Genomic DNA, 24271 nt, shown 5'->3' on the forward strand with positions numbered 1-24271 from the left:
TTTAAAATACTCATTAACACCTTTCATTTGATACCCATATCGTACAAACGCATTCTATAGTCACCCCTAAATAAATAAAAATGACCATTTAATGAATTTTTCTTTATTTAAACAAAACTATATTTCTTAGATCTTATTTAAAGATAAATACATTTTCTTTTGTCCAAAGTAATTTTAATGAAGCGTATGATTTATTATTTTAATCAGATGATCCGAATTTCGTGTTAACAACTCAACCTCAAGAATACCATTCATTCATCTCGTCTCGATTATGACCCAAGAACAGAGAACTGTTCTCAGTCTCTTAGCTTTGCTTATTACTTGTTTTATTTTACTCAATGTGCACTCTCGAGTTAAGTTTCAATTAACCCTTTAAGGGTCACGGATAAATATTAGGTATGTAACTCCAACCGCGCGTGATTAAGCATGACTCCTGAAATGCGGTTTTCTTTCTTAAAAGTAAATCAATATATATTCCATTATTTTTGATATCAATGTTATTAACACGTGAATGAATAATTCTTTATGCTAAAAGTAAAGATATTTACACATATTTATTTTTGTTTTCTCTTTGAATAATCTCTACTTATTTGTTTTTTATCGAAAGTTGCATTTTCAATAGACTTTTGGTGTTTAAAAATTCTCTTTACTGTTCGCCTATCGCGTTCACATCCTTTGTCATCTTTGAAATACGTATTTCCCTTTTTTTTAAATTTTTGATAACATATTTTGGTAAATGTTTTAGATTATGAAATCCTAGATTCTTAAATTGTTCTCTTTCGCGGTATTGATGATGATCTACTCTATTTTCATTTAACTTACCAATTCTTTTACGTTTATAACTTTCTACTCATTTTTTCAAAATTTCCCATTCTTTTGAATTTAGATTTGAATGTAAAAGATCGTTTGGTTTATATTTTGTTGTAAAGTGTATCGTGTTATTATAAATTTCTACTGCCTTGAAAGCTAAGGTTTTATTTTCCATATCCTTAGTCCTTTCACTAAGCTTAAATAAACGCATATGCTCATTTAGTGTCGAATGAAACCTCTCTAAGTCAGAGTTTCCAGTATGCGTGTTGGGCGAAGTAAAATGAAATGAAATGTTTTCTTCAGAGAGGAAGTCTTTTATGACGGCTGTATTAAACTCGTTATCAGCTACAACTTTACAAGGTTTTCCTAAGATAGCAAATCTTTGTTTTAGTAAACTAACAATCGATGTAGAATTTCTACCTGTAATTGTATGTATCGAAACATGCTTAGTTAATTTATCGATGCATGTAAGAAACATTGAATTCTTATTTGCGAACCAGATATCGATATGTATTATTTCATTGGATCTGCTAGGCGTTTCTGTTATTGAAAATTTAATTTTGCATGGATTTCTATCATATTTACACATATTACAAATGATACAGTTGTTGATATACTTATGTATTTCTAACTTTAGGTAAATTATATTTCTTAGTCTCCTCGATACCTCTGTGATTTTTATCGATATGATTTTCTTCGATTATCTCTAGTAGCTTTTGTAAACTTGTTATATCTTCTAAAAATTTGTTACATTTTAATATTTTCATATTTGTTGCATTTGAAAAATATTTTACATGGGCATGGAAAATTGCCAAAATGTAGCAAAAAATCATAAAATTTTTGTTTACACAGCTATAACTCATAAGCGGAAGGATGGATTTGAAAAATTTTAATTTGCAGTAAAACTTTCAAATATTTAACTTCGTACTGCATCAAAAAAAAAATACTTGATTCATTTCTTATATCAGCCACATTGTTTAAACAAAAGTAAAATTTTTGCCAAAAATTGAGTGCGTGTGGTTGATCGCTGTCAACTGTGCACGCAAATTGCTTTTGAATGAGGCATGATGCGACACATACGTACATACATAGCATTCGCTGCGTTATTTAACTTCGGGCGTAGGTTTATAGGTATGTATGGATATACATATGTATGTGTTTTCATATCATATCAGCTTGACATATTGTAACGAATGTACTTGCAAATCCTCTTATTTGCCCTTCTGCTAAGTTCGAATCACTAAACTGTTGAATAAATAACAATACAAAATTGAATAATGGAAAAATGGCCTTTATTAAAGTACTTCACAATAACACTTATACTTTGCAACTAGCTGGCGTAATAACCAAATTGATTGATAGCTCAAATGAAACTCACTTTCACTGCTGCGTGTACGCACATATGTGTAGACATAATGGTTTATTCGTTTATGTAGATACATAATGATTGATCTATGGATGTGCATGCAAGGCGCTCGTTAGCATCGGCTTAGAGATGACAGCACCCCTTAGTTTTCTAATATTCGTAACACTGCCCTCCACCTAAGTCTGATCGTCCCTGATATTTGTGCCGACATTTCGGATATTCGTGCCTCTTGTGCTTCAATCTTCGATGTTATACGGTTCTCCTGCGATTCCATCTGTGATGAGACATACGTTTTCTGTTCTTCCAGTTGAGTTTCCATCTTGGATGTAATTTGTGTCGACATTTCTGAAATACGCGTCTCTTGTGCTTCCATATTTGATGTTAAACGTGTCTCCTGCGATTCCAGCTGAGATCCCACTGTCGATGTTTGAGCAGATATTGCAGCCAATATCATGTTCAAGTCTGTGCTGGTAACCGTCTGCGATGTTTCGTTTTTCTCTTCAATTTTGGTTGTCTCCTCGCCATCAAGATGAAAGACATACTCTTCCACATCAATTCCTTCTGCTTCCATTGCCTCTCGTAGCCGTGCCTGAAGTTCAAGTTTAGCGCCGCTTGTATTCATTCCACGGCTCTCCAACTCCTTCTTTAGTTGCTAGGCTTCAATTCACTGAACTTTGCCATGTCCAAGTTGTATTCCCAATCTTCGGAATTAATTCCACAATTCCTCTTCTGACACTAATTGTAACGAATGTACTTGCAAATCCTCTTATTTGCCCTTCTGCTAAGTTCGAATCACAAAACTGTTGAATAAATAACTCCAATATTGAATAATGGAAAAATGGCCTTTATTAAAGTACTTCACAATAACACTTATACTTTGCAACTAGCTGGCGTAATAACCAAACTGATTGATAGCTCAAATGAAACTCACTTTCAAAATAATACGGCTATTGCTCGCTAGATAGCGTCTTAATCGAAACTGATTATAGCGCCTCTACCGCTGGTGCTTTTATACTCTGTGATTTCCTCGTGGCATCTTCTAGGCGCTTCCAGAATTTGCTTAGTTGCCGTCATATAATTATAACTACAGATGCACGTATATAGCTTCTCATATGCGTGTATTTGTGAGCGACACTTCAACAATTACAATTGCATACTTTTGGGAGCATCTCTTCTCTGCTGCGTGTACGTACATATGTGTAGACATAATGTTTTATTCGTTTATGTAGATACATAATGATTGATCTATGGATGTGCATGCAAGGCGCTCCTTAGCATTGGCTTAGAGATGGCAGCAACCCTTAGTTTTGCTAATATTCGTAACAATATGTATGTACATACATACTTATGCGTGTTGCCAAGTTAATGCAACATAAATGGTTAAGAATGTATACATCTCTTGAAAAGTATTCTTTCGCTAAAAATAGTGAACATTTCCTTAAAATTCTTAAACAAAAGTTTTATTTTTTGGTATTTTTGCATGTACCACTATCACTATCACTACATAGTATAAAACAAAGTCGCTTTTTCTGTCCCTATGTGCTTTTGAATGTTTAACCTTTAAAACTACGCAACGGTTTTGATCCCCTTTTTTCGTAGATAAGGTGATTGAAGAGGAAGGTTTATATGTATAATAACAACAATTAAATAGTGAAGCAAAGTGTTATTTTTGAAGTTTCTAATGTGATGTATATATAAAAGAAAGTGGTGTTAGTTACACTATTTATAACTCAAGAACGGATGAACAGATTTGGCTGAAAATTTGCGGAGAGGTAGCTTAGAACCAGGAGACAGACATTGGATACTTATTATCCCGTTCTGGCTAGGGTCTTGAGATTAAAACGTGGACCTGGGTAATCCAGGGATATGTTTGTACAATATGGGTATCAAATGGAAGCTGTTTATGAGTACTTTGATACGGGGTATTTTTCGTACCCGTGGTGACGAGGATCTCGATATATAGGCGAAAACGTGGATGCGGGTACCCCTAGATTGTGTTTATAGAATATGGATAACAAGTGATATAGGGTAGTTTTCATACCTATTGGTGACTAGGGTTACGAGATTGAGGCCAAAACGTGGACCTGGGTACCCCTGGAATGTGTTTATAGAATATGAATAACAAATGAAAGCTGTTGATGAGTGCTTGAGTAGAGGGTAATTTTCATACCCCTGGGTGACTAGGCTCTCGATATATAGGCCAAAACGTGGACCGGGGTTACACTAGGATGTGTTTTTACATTATGGGTATCAAATTGAAGCTGTTGATGTGTGCTTTAGTACAGAGTAGTTTTTATACCGCTGGGTGATTAGAGTCTCGAGATATAGGCCAAAACGTGGACCCGGATACCCCTAGAATGTGCGTGTAATATGGATATCAATTGAAAGCTGTTGCTGAGAGGTTTAAAGTAATTTTCACTGTGATGTTCGATTTAGTCGCATAAACCTGGCAAAACTGAGAAATATGCATGCGAACCTAAAATAAAGACATGAACTAATAATACCCACATACCTATTTACATACGTGCTATTCGATTTGCCTGAAATTTGGTATATAAATTTGTCTATATTAGTATTTACGATCCTTTTTTCCGGAAAGTAGACCAGAGACGGGCTGGGACTGGGATTAGAACTAGGACTGGGGCAGGGACTGGGACTAGGAAAGGGACTGGAACAAAATACATACCACCTTCTGGGACTGGCAGTAAGGGATGAAGAAAAATGGGAAAAAGCTTGAGAGAAGAGAAAGGAGGGAAGGAGAAGGAGACTGAGAAAGAGATAGAGTGAGACGAAGATAGAGATAGATGATGCGAAAAATACGGAGGGAGGAGTGAATAAAAGGACTAAGAAAAAGTGAAGAGGGGGAGGGCAGAGGAAAAAGCTTATTAAAATATATGCAGATATACAAAATTTAGTGTAGAACAACCTCTGATGGGTCTGCTAGTATTTAATAAAAAATATTAGGATTGTTTTAAACTATTTTTTAATTTTGTTTTAATTAATAAATTATAATAATTATATAATAATAATTTAATTAATTTTAATATACTTGTACTCATTGCTCGAAGTACTGAGGTACTGATACTTGTAATTGTACTGGTACTTTTTCTTTACAGGTCAGGATGGGTGTTAAGGAAAAATTACCTTAATTAATTGTTTTCGTTTCCTCTCCTTTCCTTTACTTTCCTTTCCTTTCCTTTCCCTTCCTTTCCTTTTCTTCTTTTACTTCCTTCCTTTCTTTTCATTTCCTTTCCTATCCATTCCTTTCCTTTCTTCTCCTTTATTGTCCTCTTTTCTCCTATCCTTTCGTTTTCTTTCATTTCCTGTCCTTTCGTTCGCTGTCTGGCCCTATCTTCTGCCTTCGTTTCCTCCCCTGTAATTTCCTCTCCTTTTATTTCCTTATTGTGACAAACTCGGCTCAAAAACTTATTTACATCGTAACAATAAATTATTATTAAAATATTAAACTGCATGGATGAAAGTTATGGAAAAATTATCTTAATTAATAGTTTTTATTTCCTCTCCTTTCTTTTCCCTTTCTCTTTTCCTTTTTTTCCTTTCCTTTCCCTTCCATTCCTCTCCTTCTTTCCGTTCCTTCCTTTCTTTTCATTTCCTTTCCTATCCTTTCCTTTCTTCGCCTTTCTTGTCCTCTTTTCTCTTATCCTTTTCTTTCATTCCTGTCCTTTCGTTCGCTGTCCGGTCCTGCCGTCTACCTTCCTTTCCTCCCCTGTAATTTCAACTCCTTTTATATCCTTATTATGAAAAGCTTTGTTTCATTTCATCACCTTTCTTTTCTTTTCCTTTCCTTTCCTTTTCCTTCTCTTTCTTCGTTTCTTTTCATTTCCTTTCCTATACTTTCCTTTCTCGTCCTTTCTTGTCCTCTTTTCTCCTAACCTTTCCTTCTCTTTCGTTTCCTTCCCTTTTCTTTCATTTCCTGTCCTTTCGTTCGCTCTCCGGTCCTGTCTTCTGCCTTCCTTTCCTCCCCTGTAATTTCCTCTCCTTTTATTTGCTTATTATGACAAACTCGGCTCAAAAACTTATTTAAATCGTAACAATAAATTATTATTAAAATATTAAACTGCATGGATGAATTATGGAAATTATGGAAAAAGTATCTTAATTAATAGTTTTCATTTCCTCTTCTTTCTTATCCCTTTCTCTTTTCCTTTTTTCCATTCCATTCCTCTCCTTCTTTCCCTTCCTTCCTTTCTTCTCATTTTCTTTCCTATCCTTTCCTTTCTTCTCCTCTTTTCTCCTATACTTTTCTTCGTTTCCTTTTCTTTCATTCTCGTCCTTTCGTTCGCTGTCCGGTCCTGCTTCTACCTTCCTTTCCTCCCCTGTAATTTCCACTACTTTTATTTCCTTATTATGAAAAGCTTTGTTTGATTTCATCTCCTTTCCTTTTCTTTCTCTTTCTTCTTTTCCTTTCCTTTTCTTTCTCTTTCTTCCTTTCTTTCATATCCTTTCCTTCTCGTCCTTTCTTGTCCTCTTTTCTCCTATCCTTTTCTTTCGTTTCATTTCCTGTCCTTTCCTTCGCTGGCTGGTCCTGTCTTCTCCCTTCCTTTCCTCCCCTTTAATTTCTTGCCTTGCCTTTCCCTGCCTTTCCTGTCCTTTTCTTTCCTTTCCTCTTCTTTCCTTTCCTTTGCTCTCCCTTCAATTCCTCTCCTATAGGTACTTCCCTTTTCTTTCTTTTATTTGTCTTATCGAAAAAATTATACCAAATAATATAGAAAATCGCAATAATATTGATAAAAAAATATTGATAAAAAAGCTCACTTTTGTTTTGATTTTAAATAAAATAAAATAGATTACTAGCACCCCTTAAACGGGTTAGGTTAGGTTGAGGTGGCTGCCCGAGGGCACAATTAGGCCAGTAGTATTAGGCCTGTTGTGGTACCACGAAAATACACCGTTGCCTTTCCTCTTCGAACCATTTTGAGGACCTGATGAAAGCTACCAAGGTCTTGAAGTCATGCTCCACAACCCGGCTCAGATTATCAAGAAATAGAGCACCCAGAAAGCGCTGCCGTGCTCCGCTTAGTGCTGGGTAGTTGCAAATGAGGTGAACCACCGTTTCCTCCTCATCATCCTCTTTACAACTCCTACTGCATCGACGATAAGGCGCTCCTAACCTTTCTGCATGCCTACCTATGAGGCACTGACCAGTTAGTGCCCCCACAAGTGTGGAAATTGTATCCCTTCTTAGGTTGTACAATTGACGGGATGGACAGGGGCATACCTAAGCGTTCTTGGCCAGGAAGAAGCTGCCTGGTTGTACCCTGCCTAGCGAGTTCATCTGCAATGAAGTTCCCCTCGATGTCGCTATGTCCAGGGACCCATGTGAGATGTTAGCGGTTCTGTTGAGCCATCTGTTGAAGAGATCGGAGACAATTTAGTGCTAGTTCAGAATTGATCGAGTAGGAGCCAAATTATCTGGGTGGTCGGCAGGCGTCGGTGCAATTCAGAAACGAAACATCAAAGCCAAGAAGAATTAAACAAGGGGTGCCACAGGGTGGTGTCCTATCCCCACGTTTGTTTAAGTTTTACATATCAAAACTACCTTCGCCACCGGAAGGAGTTACTATCGTTTCTTACGCCGATGACTGCACAATAATGGCCACAGGCCCGTGCCCACAGATCGATGAGCTTTGCAACAGAATAAACGGCTACCTCCCTGATCTCTCCAGTTTTTTCGCCTCGCGAAACCTGGCATTATCACCGACTAAATCATCAGCGACCTTATTTACAACTTGGACGTCCCAAATGTCGACCATTTTGAACATCCACGTCGATGGCACTATGCTACCGACAACCCCAAAATCTTGGGTGTGACGTTTGGTCAGGATCTACATTTTAGTGAGCACGTAGCCGAAATTGTTCCGAAAATCCAGAGCCGCAATAAAGTCCTCAAATCCCTTGCTGGCAGTACTTGGGGAAAAGACAAAGAAACGCTCACTACCACATACAAAGAAATTGGCCAGCTGTATGCGTGCTACGCGTCCCCTATACGGTCGCCAAGCCTAAAAACTACCTACTGGAAGAAGCGACAGGCCTGCCAAAATACTGCGCTCAGAACCGCCACGGGCTGTCTTCTTATGTCCCCAGAACACCATCTACATAATGAAGCGAGAATACTCCCCATCAGGGAGAGAAATGAGATGCTAACCAAACAGTTCCTGTTGAATACCCAGAAACCTGGGCATCCCAACAGACATCCGATTGATGAGCCAACACCGCCTAAGGACTTAAGGAGTCATCTCCGTAAGCATTTTGAGGAAATACGGAACCTGAGAACTCAGCCGTAAGAAGCAAAAAAACACAAGCAGGTCCTTGGTGAACTCCACAAACAGGCGTAGGACCTTTATGCCGGGAACTGCCCGGTGAACCCAGTACTCAGGGAACAGTACCCAAAACTTGCGGAAGAGGAACTCATCCTCCTCAGGGGAACGCGAGTCACTCTGGCTCAACTTCGCTCTGGATACTGTAACAGGTTAAACTCTTACATATCCAGAATCAACCCCGACATACAAAATGTGTGCCCGCTTGCCCCGCATAACACCAACCATCTCTTTAATTGTATTGTGGAACCAACGCCTCTAACACCAATTTCGTTATGGTCCACCCCTGTCGTAACAGCAAGTTTCCTTGAACTCCCGTTAGAGGATATTGGTGACAATTTGTGGTCGGTCGCAGCTATTAGGTGGGGCGAAACATTGCTACAACAACAACAGTATACTTGAAGGTCCTGTGATCTTGTTGTTCCAACACGACAACTCCCTTAGACTCAAGGCTGACGTTGCCGCCGCTCGACAACCAGCTAGATCCAATGGAAGGATGTGAAGAATGACCTGAAGAGTTTCGCTAAGCGTTGTACTTAGAGCCCCGCTAATGCTTATCATGCTGAATCTGTGGATTTTACAAGTTTAGGTTTGAAGCCTAGCTCAAGGCTGGCCACCACACGACTATTCCATACAGCAGTATGGGTCGGATAATCGCTGTATAACTCCATCTGCATATGTTGGGGGTGAGTCCCCATTTTTTGCCAATGGCTCTTTTACACGTATATAATGCAATGTACGCTTTCTTTTGTCGCTGAATGAAGTTGTCCTTCCAGTTCAGCTTTTTGTCTAAAACTACGCCTAGAAATTTGGCCTTATCTGCCAGGCTTAGGCGCAACCCATTTAGTTCTGGTAGGTTTAACGATGGTATTTTGTATCGTTTGGTATATAAGACAAGCTCAACTTCATCGGAATTGACGCTGCGTCCACGAACCAGTCAAGTAATATTAACCGGCAATCGCGGACGCGCTCCTGTTGTATAGTTAAATACGAATACATTTACATATATTCAATACTTTTAAACATACATATGTGTTTATTTTGAAGTTGAAATTTGAAATTAAATTAGAATAATTAAAGAAATAGAAAAAGTGAAAATTATAACGTTCTCGGGAAAAAATAATTAAACAAACATCTCTTTATTTGTACAATAAAGTAGTGCAGTGTAGCGAAGAGAGGCCTTTAATCATGGTCCTTCGCAGCCATCTTTGGCCCAACCCCTAAAATTTAAATACAAAATAAAATGATTAAATTATACCTAATCGAACTATTTCGTTCGTCAAAAGAAAAAAAATTAAGAAAAAAGTCTAAGAAAATCAGTGCAGTGAGTGCATACATGAACAAACATTCAGTAGAAAAAAGTGACGAAAAGAAAAAATATACATATGTATATATGTATATATTAGGGTGGATACAAGAAATCAATTTTAGATTTTCCGCTGCGGCACCCCCATAAAATATGCCAATATATTAAAAAATGATACATACAAAGTTTCAGGCCAATCCGATAATGCTAACACGTGCCTCATTGAGGTCAAAGTTAGGAAAAACAGCGATTTTTCAAAAAATAAAAATTTTGCGTTTCGTCGGTAAAATTGAAACGATTTATGCCAGGAAATTGACTCGTACACCATTGGATAGGTAATTTTATTTGTATTGATTTTGATCTTAATAATATTTTTATAAAACGGTTATTTTTAGCAGTATTTAGCATTTATCAGATCAGGTCATAGTGGATATCCCTAATTTTGAATTTCGATGCAAACGTCTATGGACATTACAATATTTAATAGTATACGAGTCAAGTTCCTGGCATAAATGGTTTCACTTTTTGTCTTGGCCGGGCCACAGCTCAGGGATGGTGCCGGTCAAGATTTAATGTAGAAAAGAAGAAAAAGTTTGGTATTAGAATTTTAATATTCACAAATAGTCTTTATTGAAGATAAAGATTAAACAATTTATATATATATGTATTTGCAGGTTACCTTTTAGTTGGTGAAGCTGGAAACTGTGGCGGGATACGTCCTTTCTCCTTGATGTGTGAAAACAAGTGAAGTAAAAGAACATAACAGGAGGTCAATACCGCTTGCCAGTCAAACTGTTTATTTATTCCAGCGATGTTCATTTGTATGGTTAACATAAACAATTTGACTGGCACTGTTAACCGATATAAGAAAAATGCGAGGGCGACCTTTTATGTTTGGAGTTTGGGCTGTCGGCCTAAACATGCCGGCCCCCTTGCGACACGCAAGATCTATTTGGACATATTCCGCCGCTGGTTCGCAGTTTAAATTAAATTAAATTAAGCTTAAAACTATTTTCAGCTCAGGTTCCGTTTGAATTACCTAAAGTCGAAAATTGAAGAAAAATAAATGAAGGTACACATGGTTCTAATTCAGTGGCACATTTATTTTCAAGTTTCATGTATGTGGGTAGGTATAAAACATAGTTAAATTTACTATTTCGTAAAAAAAAGAACATTTGTATATAAAGGAAGTTCATTTTATGAATAACTTTACAATTATTCCAAGGTTTCAAAAACCAAGTATGAAAAATATTTAAAAAATCCATTTTATGTATAAGTATGTAGGCATATATATTTTATGTGTGTAAGTATATATATAAAAAAGTATGTAAAGTTACTCGTTGATAAAAATATGAATTTAACAGGCGCCAGACAATACCCAGCCAAAGATGGTGTTCTGTGCCAACAGGGCCCCAAAGTTCCGGCTGGTATGGCACCCAGCATAACCTTCGGGACCACATCGGCACCGAGCACCAATCGGACTGGGTCGGCGACGTAGAACCGTGGGTCTGCGAGCCTGATGTTGGCATATGGCGTGGCTACCGTTGCATCCAGGCTTGTTAGTGGGGTTTGCCTCCGGAAATGAGGCAACGCCACGGCATAAGTGGTGACGGTTGCCGTCTGCCCATGCTTGCCCCGCAGCTTGATGAAGCACCCACGCCGATCCCCCAGAACCGTCACATCAAGGCCGAGCCGGCGGATGAGCTCATCCGCGATGATGGACGTTGCAGCGCATGGATCGAGTAAAGCTCGAACCAGGTGCAAGCGCCCACCGGACTCAATCTTAACAACGGCCGTGGGTGCAACCGACGTGAGGCACTGGATCAGCTGCGGCGGCGCACGTGGGCTGACAACCGTCCCAGCCCGGAAAGCACTCGTTGGATGGAGGTGGAATGCGGATGAGTCCACTCTCCATTTTTTATTATTGTGTTGTGCATGCTGCACACGTCGTCTTTTTCTTCTATTCTGGCTGCTCCTCTGCGGTTGGAAAGTTTTCATTTCCAATCCGCTAGCGATCACCTCGTGCCTGAGTAGAGGTCGAAAACGGCGCGGTTGGAAAGTTTTCATTTCCAATCCGCTCGTAGAGGGCGGGCGGAATGCAGATGATTCCACTCCCCGAGCTACACCTGGGCGGAAAGCAGACGTTTCCGCTCCAGAGGACTCCGTTTCGACCTCGGACGCGTTTAATGAGAGGGTGTCGCTATCCTCTACGGTGGTTCTCAGTGGCCTGCGATGCCACGTGTTTCGTTGCCGACGCGTCGTGTCCTGAGCTTCCGCGATATGCAGCATGGTGTGGTGGTCGTCCTTGCACTTATTGCACCGTCCCTCATGTGTGCAGTGTGCTGCGCTATGCAGAGGCGACAGACAGTTGGTGCAATAGTTTTTTTTTATTACAAAATACCACCTTTTTTCCGGTGTGCTACCGCGGAAGACAGGACACACCCTGAGTGGGTGCTTCTTTTCGCACAATCGACAGGCCAAAGAGAACCCCTTTGCCTCAGCTGTTTTACGAATTGCAGTGAATCGCGTCATTTTTCTGAAAAGGAAAATAATTTGTTCTAATTTTGTCGACGTAGTGAGCATGTTTCGGTTGGCGAGCAATTCTGGTAAAGTAAATGTGAACTTCACCTGATAAGGGGGTTGTTGGTGGAAGCGCGGTAATGTATGCGATACATGAATACGCGATAGCTGTATTGTATTGTAATATAATTCATATTCATTTGTTTTGCAAATGATGCCCTCGGACCCCCAAGACAGAAACAACGCCAAACCAAACATTAGCAGGAAAGATTTTCTCAAACAATGTCTAATTTATATATTTCCCAGCATTTATAGCATTTATTTTTGATTACTAACTAGTTTCTCAAAAATGTAAATGTCTACGTCATGCTTTTCCGTACGTGACGCATGTAGCCTTACGGATAATTGATGATGTGTCAACACCCTTATGCTACCGTACTAGTGAATCGATTGTTTGCAATATCGATATATTGCATATTTCACTAACTTCAGTTCCGGATTAATTAATGAAACGAAAACAAAAAGAAAAACGTGCGGGAGTGAATTTTTTCTTAAAATTGTAATTTTAATTAGTGCGTGTGCGGGCGAGTAATGTAAATCGCGGGCATTTAACTTTTCCGTTGTTAATTTGTCGTTAGTGAAGTGTTTTGTGAAACAAAATATACATATGGGTATATATATTGCAACAAAAAAGAGAGGAAAAAAGATATGATAATGAAGACCTATGAAAGGTCAATCAAAAAAAAACCTCCACCAAAGCAGAGTAACTAGCATAGTGGAAAGTGTGTGATTGTGTTTTTTTTTGTTTTTTTTTTCAACGATCCGCAATAAAATTATGCGATCGTGGAGTGAGAACATACATATGTAGTAGGGTGTGCAGTGAATTTTTTGTTTTTTTATTGTAAAAAAAAGAAAATTTTTGAGTAGTTTTTTTTTTTTTTGTTTTGGGGTTTTTGCTTCGAAAAGCAAAATTGCATTGATTGATTGTTAGGGTGTCCGAAATTTCTCCTCAATTTTTTTCTCTGTTAGAAAATTTTGTTCTTTGTTCCCTTTTTTTTCGTATAGTGTTTACAACTTTTTACTTCGAAAAGTAAAAAGGAATTGTGCGGTGTGCCGTGCATTATATTAGGGTGGCCTTAATTGAAAATTTTTATTTATTTTATTTTTGTTTTTTATTTTTATCTCGATAAAAACGGGTGTATGCAATGGAATTGGCAGCGCTTTGTATAATTTAAGTAACGTTGCCTTTGCCATTGTACTATCCTTTTTTTCGTTTCTTCGCAACAAAAAATTATGTTTATGTGAGGACCCCTATATATAATGCACTAGGCAAAAGAACAAGGAAAATATTTATTTGAGGGAAATTGCATTATTTAATAGGTATGTGGTTTACGAAACCACGAACCTTTTTTTTGATTGCTTAAGCTGCCCCAAATTTTTTTTTTTTTCATGATTCCATGCAGTCCAATGCACATAGTCATTGCGTGTATGCCCGCGCACATGTTTTCGGTGGCGACTACCTGACAACCTCACTTGGTATTGAGTGTGTAAAAACGCATAAAAAAAATATGAAAATTTAATAATAAAATGTGTTCATCAACTGTAGCAACATATTGTTGCTTTTATAAATGAGAATCACCACCCATGTGCGCAAGCAGGTACATGTACATATGTAACATTAGGCTGCATCAAAAAAAGAAATTTTTGTTTCCACTATGAGTTTGTTGAAGTTGCTTCGTTTGGGTTAGGAGAAGTTTTGATGTTGTGTGGAGATTTTGTAACTTCAATTGTAGCGTTACTGCTGGAGATTTGGGTCTGACGTGTTTTCGGTGTCCGCATTATATGGTGGTAGTAATATTAGTTTGACAAGTGGTCTTGTCACTTGCCCCCTTTCAGTCCTTATATCCACAACGCGCACCCGGTTGTCTGAACCAGGGTGTAACCTTATCACACGCCCCAATCTCCATTCGTTGGGAGGAAGATTGTCTTCCCGTATAACCACCATATCTCCGACTTGCATATTTGATTTAGGGTGCTTCCATTTTATCCGTTTCTGTAGTTCCGAAAGATATTCTGATTTCCATCTTCTGCAGAAGTTTTGATGTAATGCCTTGAGTTTCTGCCAGCGATTGACTATTGAGGCCGTATTTTCATCAACGCTGATTTCCGCTGGTGCTAATAGGTGTCCTTCAATCAGAAAGTGTCCTGGTGTTAGAGGCTCAAGGTCAGATGGTTCATTTGAAGCGGGGCTAAGAGGGCGAGAATTGAGACACGACTCAATTCTACATAACAATGTGTTAAATTCCTCAAAAGTGAATTTGTTGTTTAAGGCCACTTTTTTGAAGTGGATTTTAAAGCTTTTCACTCCCGCTTCCCATAGTCCTCCCATGTGTGGAGCTCCTGCTGGTATGAAATGCCAATTTAATGCCTGATGGGAATATTTTGACAGGGTTTGGTTTCTTGCATCGGCAAGAAATTCCTTAAATTCAGTTTTTAATGCACGTGATGCACCGACAAAGTTTGTTCCATTGTCCGAATAAATGTTTCTTGGACATCCTCGTCTAGCTACGAATCTTGAAAGAGCGGCTAGAAATGAGGAAGTGCTCAAATCACTAGTGGCTTCTAAATGTATGGCCTTAGTAGAAAAGCAAACGAACAGACAAACGTAACCCTTTGAGGTACGACACCCGCGCCCACTGTAACTCTTAATATCGAAAGGCCCTGCGAAATCTACCCCTGTATTGGTAAATGCACGCGAAAATGTGGTGCGTTCTTGAGGTAGAATTCCCATGAGCTGATTTTGCGATCGTTTCTTGAAGATCGTGCAGATCTTACAATTATGAATTACGGATCGTATCATGGTTTTAACTTTAGGAATCCAGTATTGAGTTCTAATGATGCGCAGCATTAATTGGTTTTCACCATGGAGAGACATTTCATGGACAAACTGAACATACAGACGTGTAAACCTACAATTGTACGGAAGTATTATGGGATGGCGTTCAGATTCGGTAGTATCTTTGGATGCACCAAGTCGTCCACCCGTTTTCACTACTTCGTCTTCATCAAGATATGGAGTGAGCGAAAGTATTTCGCTTTTAGATCCAATTCGCGTTTTGGATTGCAAACTTGAAATTTCTGATCCGTAATATTGCTTCTGAGCAAGTTTTATTAAACGGGTTGTTGTAGTTTTAATTTCATCTGAGGAAATTAAATAAGATTCAGGTTGACTACAATCTTTCGTTTTAGAATGCGTTCTATGAAAAAACCTGAGTATATATGCGATAACTCTTAAAGCCCTAGGAAGATTTGAAAACCTATTGAGAATATCATTAATATTGCTTGAAATTGCGGTTGCATGTGCTTGTACGCGTTTTTCTTCAATATTCGTGTTAAAATCCAAATCTTGTGTTGGCCACTTTTCCTTCTCTTCTTGGAGCCAAGAAGGACCCTGCCACCACAGAGAGTTGTTGACTAAATCCTCGGCTAGTATTCCTCTACTGGCCAAATCTGCTGGGTTTGTACCTGAATCCACATGATACCACGACGAACTTCCAACTTTGTCGACGATTTTTGTAATTCGATGCGCAACGAAAGTTGACCATGAGCACGGAGGTTTTCGTATCCAAGCCAGTACGATTGTCGAATCTGTCCACAGGTGGATGCTTTGTTGACCTAAATCAAGGTTAGCGCAGATAGATTCGGTTATCTCCGCTAATAATACAGCACCGCAAAGTTCCAGTCGAGGAAGTGAGATGGTTTTGACTGGAGCTACTCTTGTTTTTGCCAAAAGCAGATTCACAAATATGCCGTCGTTGGTTCCCACTCTCAAATACACGGCTGCACCATACGCTTTCTCGGAGGCGTCGCAGAATCCGTGGATTTCGACCTTTTCTGTTGGAGAAAAGGCTACCCATCGCGGTATTCGTATTTTGTCGATATCCTTGTACGTATTGGTAAAATTTTTCCACCTGTCTAATGTTGAAGACGAAACGGTTTCATCCCAGCTAGTACCCTCCAACCAGATATTTTGCATGATCATTTTTGCCACGATAATTGTTGGAGCTAGCCACCCTAATGGGTCAAAGAGTTTTACGATAGTAGATAGTATCGCTCTTTTTGTGGGCTTGGTGTTTTCTTCTATAGGGTTTGCTATGAAGTAAAACTGATCGGAATGAGCATTCCACCTAATACCGAGCGCCTTTACACTACTTGAATCCTCAAATTCTAAGAAATCTTCGCTCAGTAGATGAGCTTTGGGAATACCCTGTAATATTTTACTGGAATTTGAAGTCCATTTTCGTAATGGAAAACCAGCTGAACTTAAAACCCTGGAAATTTCATCTCTTGCTCTGATCGCAGATGCAATATTATGCCCTCCCGAAAGAACGTCGTCGACATACATATTTTTTCGTAGGATATTTGAAGCGATTGGATGAGATTTTTCGGAATCATCAGCCAGTTTAAGTAAAGTCCTTATTGCTAGATAAGGAGCACAATTGATACCAAATGTCACTGTTTTGAGCTCATACAGACTGATTTGATCATCTGGACTTGAGCGGAAAACTATTCTTTGGTATCTTGTATGATTATGATCTACTAGGATTTGCCTATACATCTTCTCAATATCGCTATTGAAGACGTATCTGAAAAGTCGCCAGCGAAGAATTAATGTTGGTAGATCAGCCTGAAGCACAGGACCAGGAAGAAGAACATCGTTCAGGCTGACACCATTTGAAGAGCGTGAAGAAGCATTGAAAACAACTCTAACTTTGGTAGAGATGCTTTCTTCTTTTATTACTGCATGATGTGGTAAATAGTAATTATCGACCGCATTGGCCGATTGAATTGAATCTAATTTTGACATATGCCCCATAGTCTCGTATTCTAGTATGACTCTATTGTACTCCTTCTGTAAATCGAGATTTTTTCTAAGTCGGGTTTCATTTTTATAGAATTGAGAGCACGCTATTCTTAATGATGGACCTAGATTTATCTCTCCTGGGAATTCTGACCTGAACGGAAGCGACACAATGTATCTTCCGTCAGAATTCCGCTGCGTTGTACGTTGATACAATTCCTCACAAAATGTATCTTCTAATGTCGAGGCTTTAGCTTTCGGCGTGTCTTCGAGCTCCCAAAATGACCTTAGCTGCTTGTCTAAAGCCACTTCATTATAAAAGGATACCCGATTATGATTGGTTGGACTGGCTGCATCAGCACGACCAGTCAGTATCCAACCAAAGACAGTTTCTTGAGCTAAAAGAGTGCTAAGAATATTTTTTTTGATACCGTCTAATATGATTTGCGGATAAATATCCCCGCCCAGAACAAGATCAACTGGCTCATTCACGAAGAAACGTTTATCCGCAAGCACGAGATCAGGGAATGCTTGTTGTGTTAATGCACTAACATCGCATGTTGGCAAATTACCTGTCAAATGGGGTAGAACTAGAACTAATGCGTCAATAGAAATTAGTGGGTCAACTGGGGACCGCAACTGAATGGCGCATGCCTCTTTTACCTGCGCAGAAACTGAATTATTGATGCCCGAGACTTGAGCATGCATCTTTCGAGTTGGCAGGTTGATTCTTCGTCTGAGTCTTTCAGTGATAAAAGAGCATTCAGATCCCGAATCTATGAGAGCTCTGGCCGAAAAATCTGTACCATTATAATGAATGGTGACGCGAGCTGTGCCTAGTAAAACCCCTTTACTGGTATTAATAAAATTAGATTTTACAGTAGTTTTATTTTGCTGCTTTTTTTGTTTTGCAGATTCATTTTGAGATTGAGCTTGCCTTGAAGTGCACGGTTGCTCATCTGATGAATCTGCAGAATTATTTACCTGTGTAAGTTTTGCCTTACTTGTCTGTAAATGCAGAAGGGTATTATGTTTTAAATGGCAGTTGCTGCAATTGTGCGCACTTGTGCATTTTGACACTGAATGCCCCGATGACAGACAGTTTAGGCAGAAGTTATTTCTTTTTATGAAAGCAAGTCTTTCATTCGTGTTCAAATTTTTGAACTTTGAACACGCATAAATTTTGTGATCATTGCGTTGACACATTTTACAAGTGCCTTTAGCTACACTTGCTTGGAAAGCGCCAAGTTTCTTTGGGGGATGTTCAGAGGCCTGCTTTGAGTTTTGTACTCTTTGAGGTTTTGTACTCTTTGTACCTCTTAAACCTGAGACTGATTCTAACGTTTGAAACCGATTTGTCAGAAATCGGTCCATATCCGCCCACTTGGAAGTTTCTGTCTTGTTTTCTACGGACTGTTCCCATAGCGAAAGGGTCACATCAGGAAGCTTAGTTGAACATAAGTATGTAATAATTGGATCCCAATTAGATATGTCAATATGATGACTTACTAACGAGGATATGCAATTATTTATGTCCCTTTGTAATCTTTTTATTGAATTACCGCATTCAGTTTCGACTGATTGAAGGTTGAAAAGAATCTTTAATTGGGTGTTGACTAATATTCTCTTATTTTCATACCTGTCGCACAAATTTTTCCAAGCTATATCAAAACCATCATTCGTCAATTCGCATTTCTTAACGATTTCTCTGGCTTCACCTTGGGTTTTTTGTATGAGATAATATAATTTTTGTACTGGCGACAGGCTTTTATTTAGAATATAAATGGCCGTGAACATGTCACGAAAAGTTGGCCACGACAGATAATCACCTTTGAATATATCAGTGTCACAAGGTGCCAAATGCAAATTGCGTGGCGTGAAGGCTGCGTCGTTTTCCTTCTCTGCCTTCTCAAGTTTTTCTGCCAAGTCATTTATTTTTGTCATACACCGCACAAAAACAGTATAGCACGACTTATTTTTTTTTCTAATTGCCGTAACATTCTTCTCAGATATATTTTCTGATTGTAATAACGCATCAAAAGCTTCTTTAGCTTTTTCCCACATCGATTTCAACTCCTGTTGCTGAATTTTCAGCGAATTTTTGGAGAGTTCGCTCGTGGCTATGCTTAAAAATTCGATGTCGAACTCAATAATTGTGTCGACTAAGCGGTTATATGCTTCCATATTAAAATATAAAAAATTGAAAGGATTGATTTTTAAAATAAATTACGTACACAGAGACAGAATCTGTGGAATTACCCAATTCGCTATTATAAAATTTAGACAAGGCTTCCCACCAACAAAGGGACCCCAATAAATTGAATAACTTCTAAAAAATTGAGTGTAAATTTCTAATGTAAAATATTTATTTTGATACAAAACTCAAATTTAACAATTTTCAGAGTAAAAAACCAGTGGACTGTATATACGTGTTAAAAAAATTATTGCTCGCCAACCAAATATATTTATGTACGTGTGCGTGTATGTATGTATGTAGCACAGTATATATTCAAAACAAACGCAAGTGAACAAACTGAGCAAAGTTGGAGGAAAATTGTTCCGTCCACTAAATAAACGCTCAAATTAAATTGTTTTGTTTAAAAAAAATGAATTGAACAAACCGAGTAACTAGTGTGAAATTAATTTTTCTTAATTCAAATATATTTATGTACGTGTGCGTGTATGTATGTATGTAGCACAGCATATATTCAAAACAAACGCAAGTGAAGAAACTGAGCAAAGTTGGAGGAAAATTGTTCCGTCCACTAAATAAACGCTCAAATTAAATTGTTTTGTTTTTAAAAAAATGAATTGAACAAACCGAGTAACTAGTGTGAAATTAATTTTTCTTAATTCAAATATATTTATGTACGTGTGCGTGTATGTATGTATGTAGCACAACATATATTCAAAACAAACGCAAGTGAAGAAACTGAGCAAAGTTGGAGGAAAATTGTTCCGTCCACTAAATAAACGCTCAAATTAAATTGTTTTGTTTTAAAAAAATGAATTCAATTAAAAACCGAGTGACTTTTGTGAAATTAATTTTTCTCAATTCAACTGTGATGAACCAAACCCAAAAGTGAGGTTAATTACACAGTGCAGTGTTGTTGTTGTGGGCTGTTAATAACAGAGAAGTGCAAGTCATATAAATGTATATTGAATTTTTTTATTTTTGAAAAATTACTTGCACTTTTCTATTAAATTATTCCCAAACACTGTTTGTACAAATATTTGTGTGCAATAATGCAACAGCGAAGACCCTTAAGCCGTGTCAAACATTATTTACCGTCGGCGGCAAGCAATATTTGACGGTCAAAAAGGCTATTTGTACAAATCAAATTTAATTTTGTTTTTGTTTCACAAGTCACTCGCGCACTTTTCACTTTCACTAATTTTTAATTTATTAACTAATGTGCTCACTGAAATAACCACGTACCTTTTTTTATAACTTGTAGAATTTCCAAAGTGATGAACTCAATATGAAGTTATAGTTGCTTGTGGCTCAAATAAATCTCCGCAAATCAAATACCAAGTACTATAATTATTGATGGAATTAACGACGTGTTGATCCTCGCAAAAATGAAAATCCGCTGCTGTTGGCACGCAATATAATATTTAAACACTGTGAGTTGTTGGTTCGCAAAATCCGCTTCTTTAATAATATATAAACAGTGGAATTGATGTGGTTCGCAAAATGGTCGCTGGATGAAAAAATGGTTTAAGGACCAATGTCTTGGCCGGGCCACAGCTCAGGGATGGTGCCGGTCAAGATTTAATGTAGAAAAGAAGAAAAAGTTTGGTATTAGAATTTTAATATTCACAAATAGTCTTTATTGAAGATAAAGATTAAACAATTTATATATATATGTATTTGCAGGTTACCTTTTAGTTGGTGAAGCTGGAAACTGTGGCGGGATACGTCCTTTCTCCTTGATGTGTGAAAACAAGTGAAGTAAAAGAACATAACAGGAGGTCAATACCGCTTGCCAGTCAAACTGTTTATTTATTCCAGCGATGTTCATTTGTATGGTTAACATAAACAATTTGACTGGCACTGTTAACCGATATAAGAAAAATGCGAGGGCGACCTTTTATGTTTGGAGTTTGGGCTGTCGGCCTAAACACTTTTACTGACAAAACACTAAAATTTTTTTGTGAAAAATTGCTGTTTTTCCTAACTTTGGCCTCAATGAGGCACGTGTTACCATTATCGGATTGGTCTGAAACTTTGCAATAATCATTTTCTCATTTATTGGCATATTTTAGAGGGTGCCCCGAAAGATAGAGCAAAAATTAAAATTCACCATATACCTTGTAACCATCCTAGTATATATGTATATATAAATTGGGTGCTTAAAAACTTAAATAATTAAAAAATAAAGCTTGGTTGGATTCAAAGAAAACACACAACAAAACAACAATTGTAAACGTTCAAAAAACAAAAAATATATATAAAAATGAATATTTAAAAAATTTTCAAAGTGCTTGGTTAAAAATCAAAAAATATATACAAAATATACACTAATATTTACAAAAAAAAATCGTTTTATGGCGCACACCCTTTTTAAAGAAAAATTCTGAAAATTTTGAGAGAAAACAAAAATCAATCAAAAAAAATATAAAAATAATCTTCAGAAGCAGCCAAGCAGCAGCAACGGCTGTTGTGTGATGGTAATCATCAACAATAAGCGACCAGGCAACAACAACACCCATACGTTTGTATATTGTGCAAGCACATTAGTAACTCTTCGTACAAAACTAAGTTTCAGATACTTTCGCCTCTGCAGGGGCGCAATTCGCGCATTTAAATCATTCTACGAACGTCCCGTTGTATGCGCTCGACTATCTTTTTCAAAACAAAAAAAAAAAGAACATAAACACCGCCACCAATTTAATTTCGTTTTTTAAATTTCTGTGGCACCAAGAGCAATTCCATCTTCTAATTTTCGAACGTTTCTTGAGCGTATATAAATTGTATTCGTTTTTTTTTTTTTGTGAAAACCTAAAAGTTTGCTTAACATGCCTCTTAGTCCCCCAAAATTCCCGAAACCGGGACAAAACCAAAAGATGGCCCAAAAGAAGAAACAGGCAAGGAAAGCGCACCAACCCCCACGCCCAAAATCTAAATCAGTTGACCGCAAAAGTTCATCGCGGGAAATGACAGTGTCATGAGATACTGTGCGAAATTTAACGAGGCGCCGATAAAGGACAAACACTAGATGATTTTTGGGCAAGGCTTCAATCTGTTTATGATCTGGTATTTTCGAAACCAGACGAAAGTTTCCCTGAAGGCTTCAAGAGTTCAGTACAAGGCAAACAATGCACTTGCCTTGATACGTATGAAGTGACCAAAGCAAAGATTGCCGATCAACTTTCGTTGATCAAAGTGATGGCAACACCGAGTCCACCAGTCCGCGTGGAACAACCCTCCGCTGAGGCAAATATTTACTTCAAAGTCCCAGAATGCGACGCGGAGACCTTTTATGGTGGCTATGCAAAATGTGTACAAACTGCCATAGCAGCACTCATATCATCAATGAATGCACGAGCAAGTGGTCATGTGCGACATGTTATCATCGGCATGGCACGCTGTTGCGCAAGCCCCACGTTCAACCCCGCGACCGACTGCATCAAATTGAATGCAGCCAATGATAACCAAATGCTCCTTCCTACTGCTATGTTCGCAGTCGAACACGAAGGTGAATTATTTTAACTGAGGGCTCATATCGATCAGGGCGCGGAAAGAACTTTCATTTCCCCGAAAGTTCAACAACGGTTGAAACTACCGTTCGAACATTCAAAGTGCGAAATCTCTGGCATGGGTGGACAACTCGTACAAAAGTCCTCCAAGCTTTGTCCTTTGACAATGGTTGCATCCAAGGCCATGAAAAGGATAAAAGCTCATGCCAGTGTGTTACCGCAACTTAAAAAGAATCTGCCAACGTCCACCATCAGTCGCAATATCTGAGAGCAGCTTAAATTTCTTGAGCTCGCTGATTCCAGTTGCAACATACCAGGTCAGACTGACATGGTCATTAGCAGCGACATACTTCCACAAATTCTGCTGGAAGGTATAAAAAAGGTGTGCGGTAGCATACTTGCGCAACAAACCATTTTTGGTTGGATTCTCAGTGGTCCAATAACTGAAAATGTTGTGTCATTCTCGACAAAAGTCCAAATATAAAACGAGACACTCAGTTCTTAATTGAGAAAATTTTGGGAAGAGGAGGTGAAAATTTGAGCTGGCGGATTCCAGACTAGTTTCTCTCGATGGAGGTTAGGAAAGAAAGGCAGTGATTAATATTAAAATTGCAATAGACTTTATTTCATAAAGTACGCAGTGGAAATTAACAGAGAGAGAGTTTAAAGGAGCAAGCATGCGATTGCTACAATGTTACCTTTAATATATTCAGGAACTCTACTTTCTGGCCGTGTGACGTTTGATGTGGCTTAAACTTGCGGCTTCAAGACGTTCGAGCGTGCGTAAACTGCTGCGGTTTTAATCCAAGTGACCGAGTTTCATTCCACGCGTTCCGTTTACCCCCCAAAACTAACAGGCCTTTGGCGGGGTAACTTAACGAAACGTCAATTTGCTTTTAGTATATGTGCTAACGGCCGTAATAAATAAGCGGTTCTGTATTAAATTGCATTAGGGTGGCCGGCCCTTGATTTTCCTTTGGGGTTAGCCTGCTGGCCTAAACATGCCACCCCCCTTGCGGTACGCAACCCCGCCTTGCCCTGCTGCTAGAATAGACAATATCTAGAGGGAGAAAGATGAGAAATTTGTGGATGGACAGACTGTACGCATGAGTTCAAAGTATAACATATTCTTTATTACAAAATTCATAATTTAAAGGCAAATTCAAAATTCAATTTTTTTTTTTTTTGGATATTTATCTGCGACCCTTTAGGCTCTGGATACTCCAGAGAGCACGAAGCCGAATATCGTGCTTTGCGCCAAGAGCGGGCCGAATGACGCTGGCAGAACTTGATTTAGCATAATGTCGGCATATAAGTCTGCCCCGAGAACTAGGCGTACTGGCGACGCGACGTAGAATTTAGGATCG

The 24271-nt window shown here is 38.4% G+C and overlaps 1 protein-coding gene and 1 long non-coding RNA gene across 3 annotated transcripts in view; both read right to left on the reverse strand.

Moving 5' to 3' along the window:
• The window catches only part of LOC137240152 (prolyl endopeptidase), a 682234-nt gene that overhangs the window by 206024 nt on the left and 451939 nt on the right, over positions 1-24271 (reverse strand). The gene's annotated exons all lie outside the window — the stretch shown is intronic.
• On the reverse strand, positions 5776-21424 carry LOC137240154 (uncharacterized). Its single transcript, XR_010949614.1, has 3 exons — positions 21087-21424; positions 20641-20905; positions 5776-12356 (listed from the first exon to the last, which is right to left on the reverse strand). It is a non-coding gene; the product is annotated as an uncharacterized lncRNA (long non-coding RNA).

This window comes from Eurosta solidaginis, chromosome 2 (assembly GCF_040869045.1).
Source record: "Eurosta solidaginis isolate ZX-2024a chromosome 2, ASM4086904v1, whole genome shotgun sequence".
NCBI classification, from domain to species: Eukaryota; Metazoa; Arthropoda; class Insecta; order Diptera; family Tephritidae; genus Eurosta; species Eurosta solidaginis.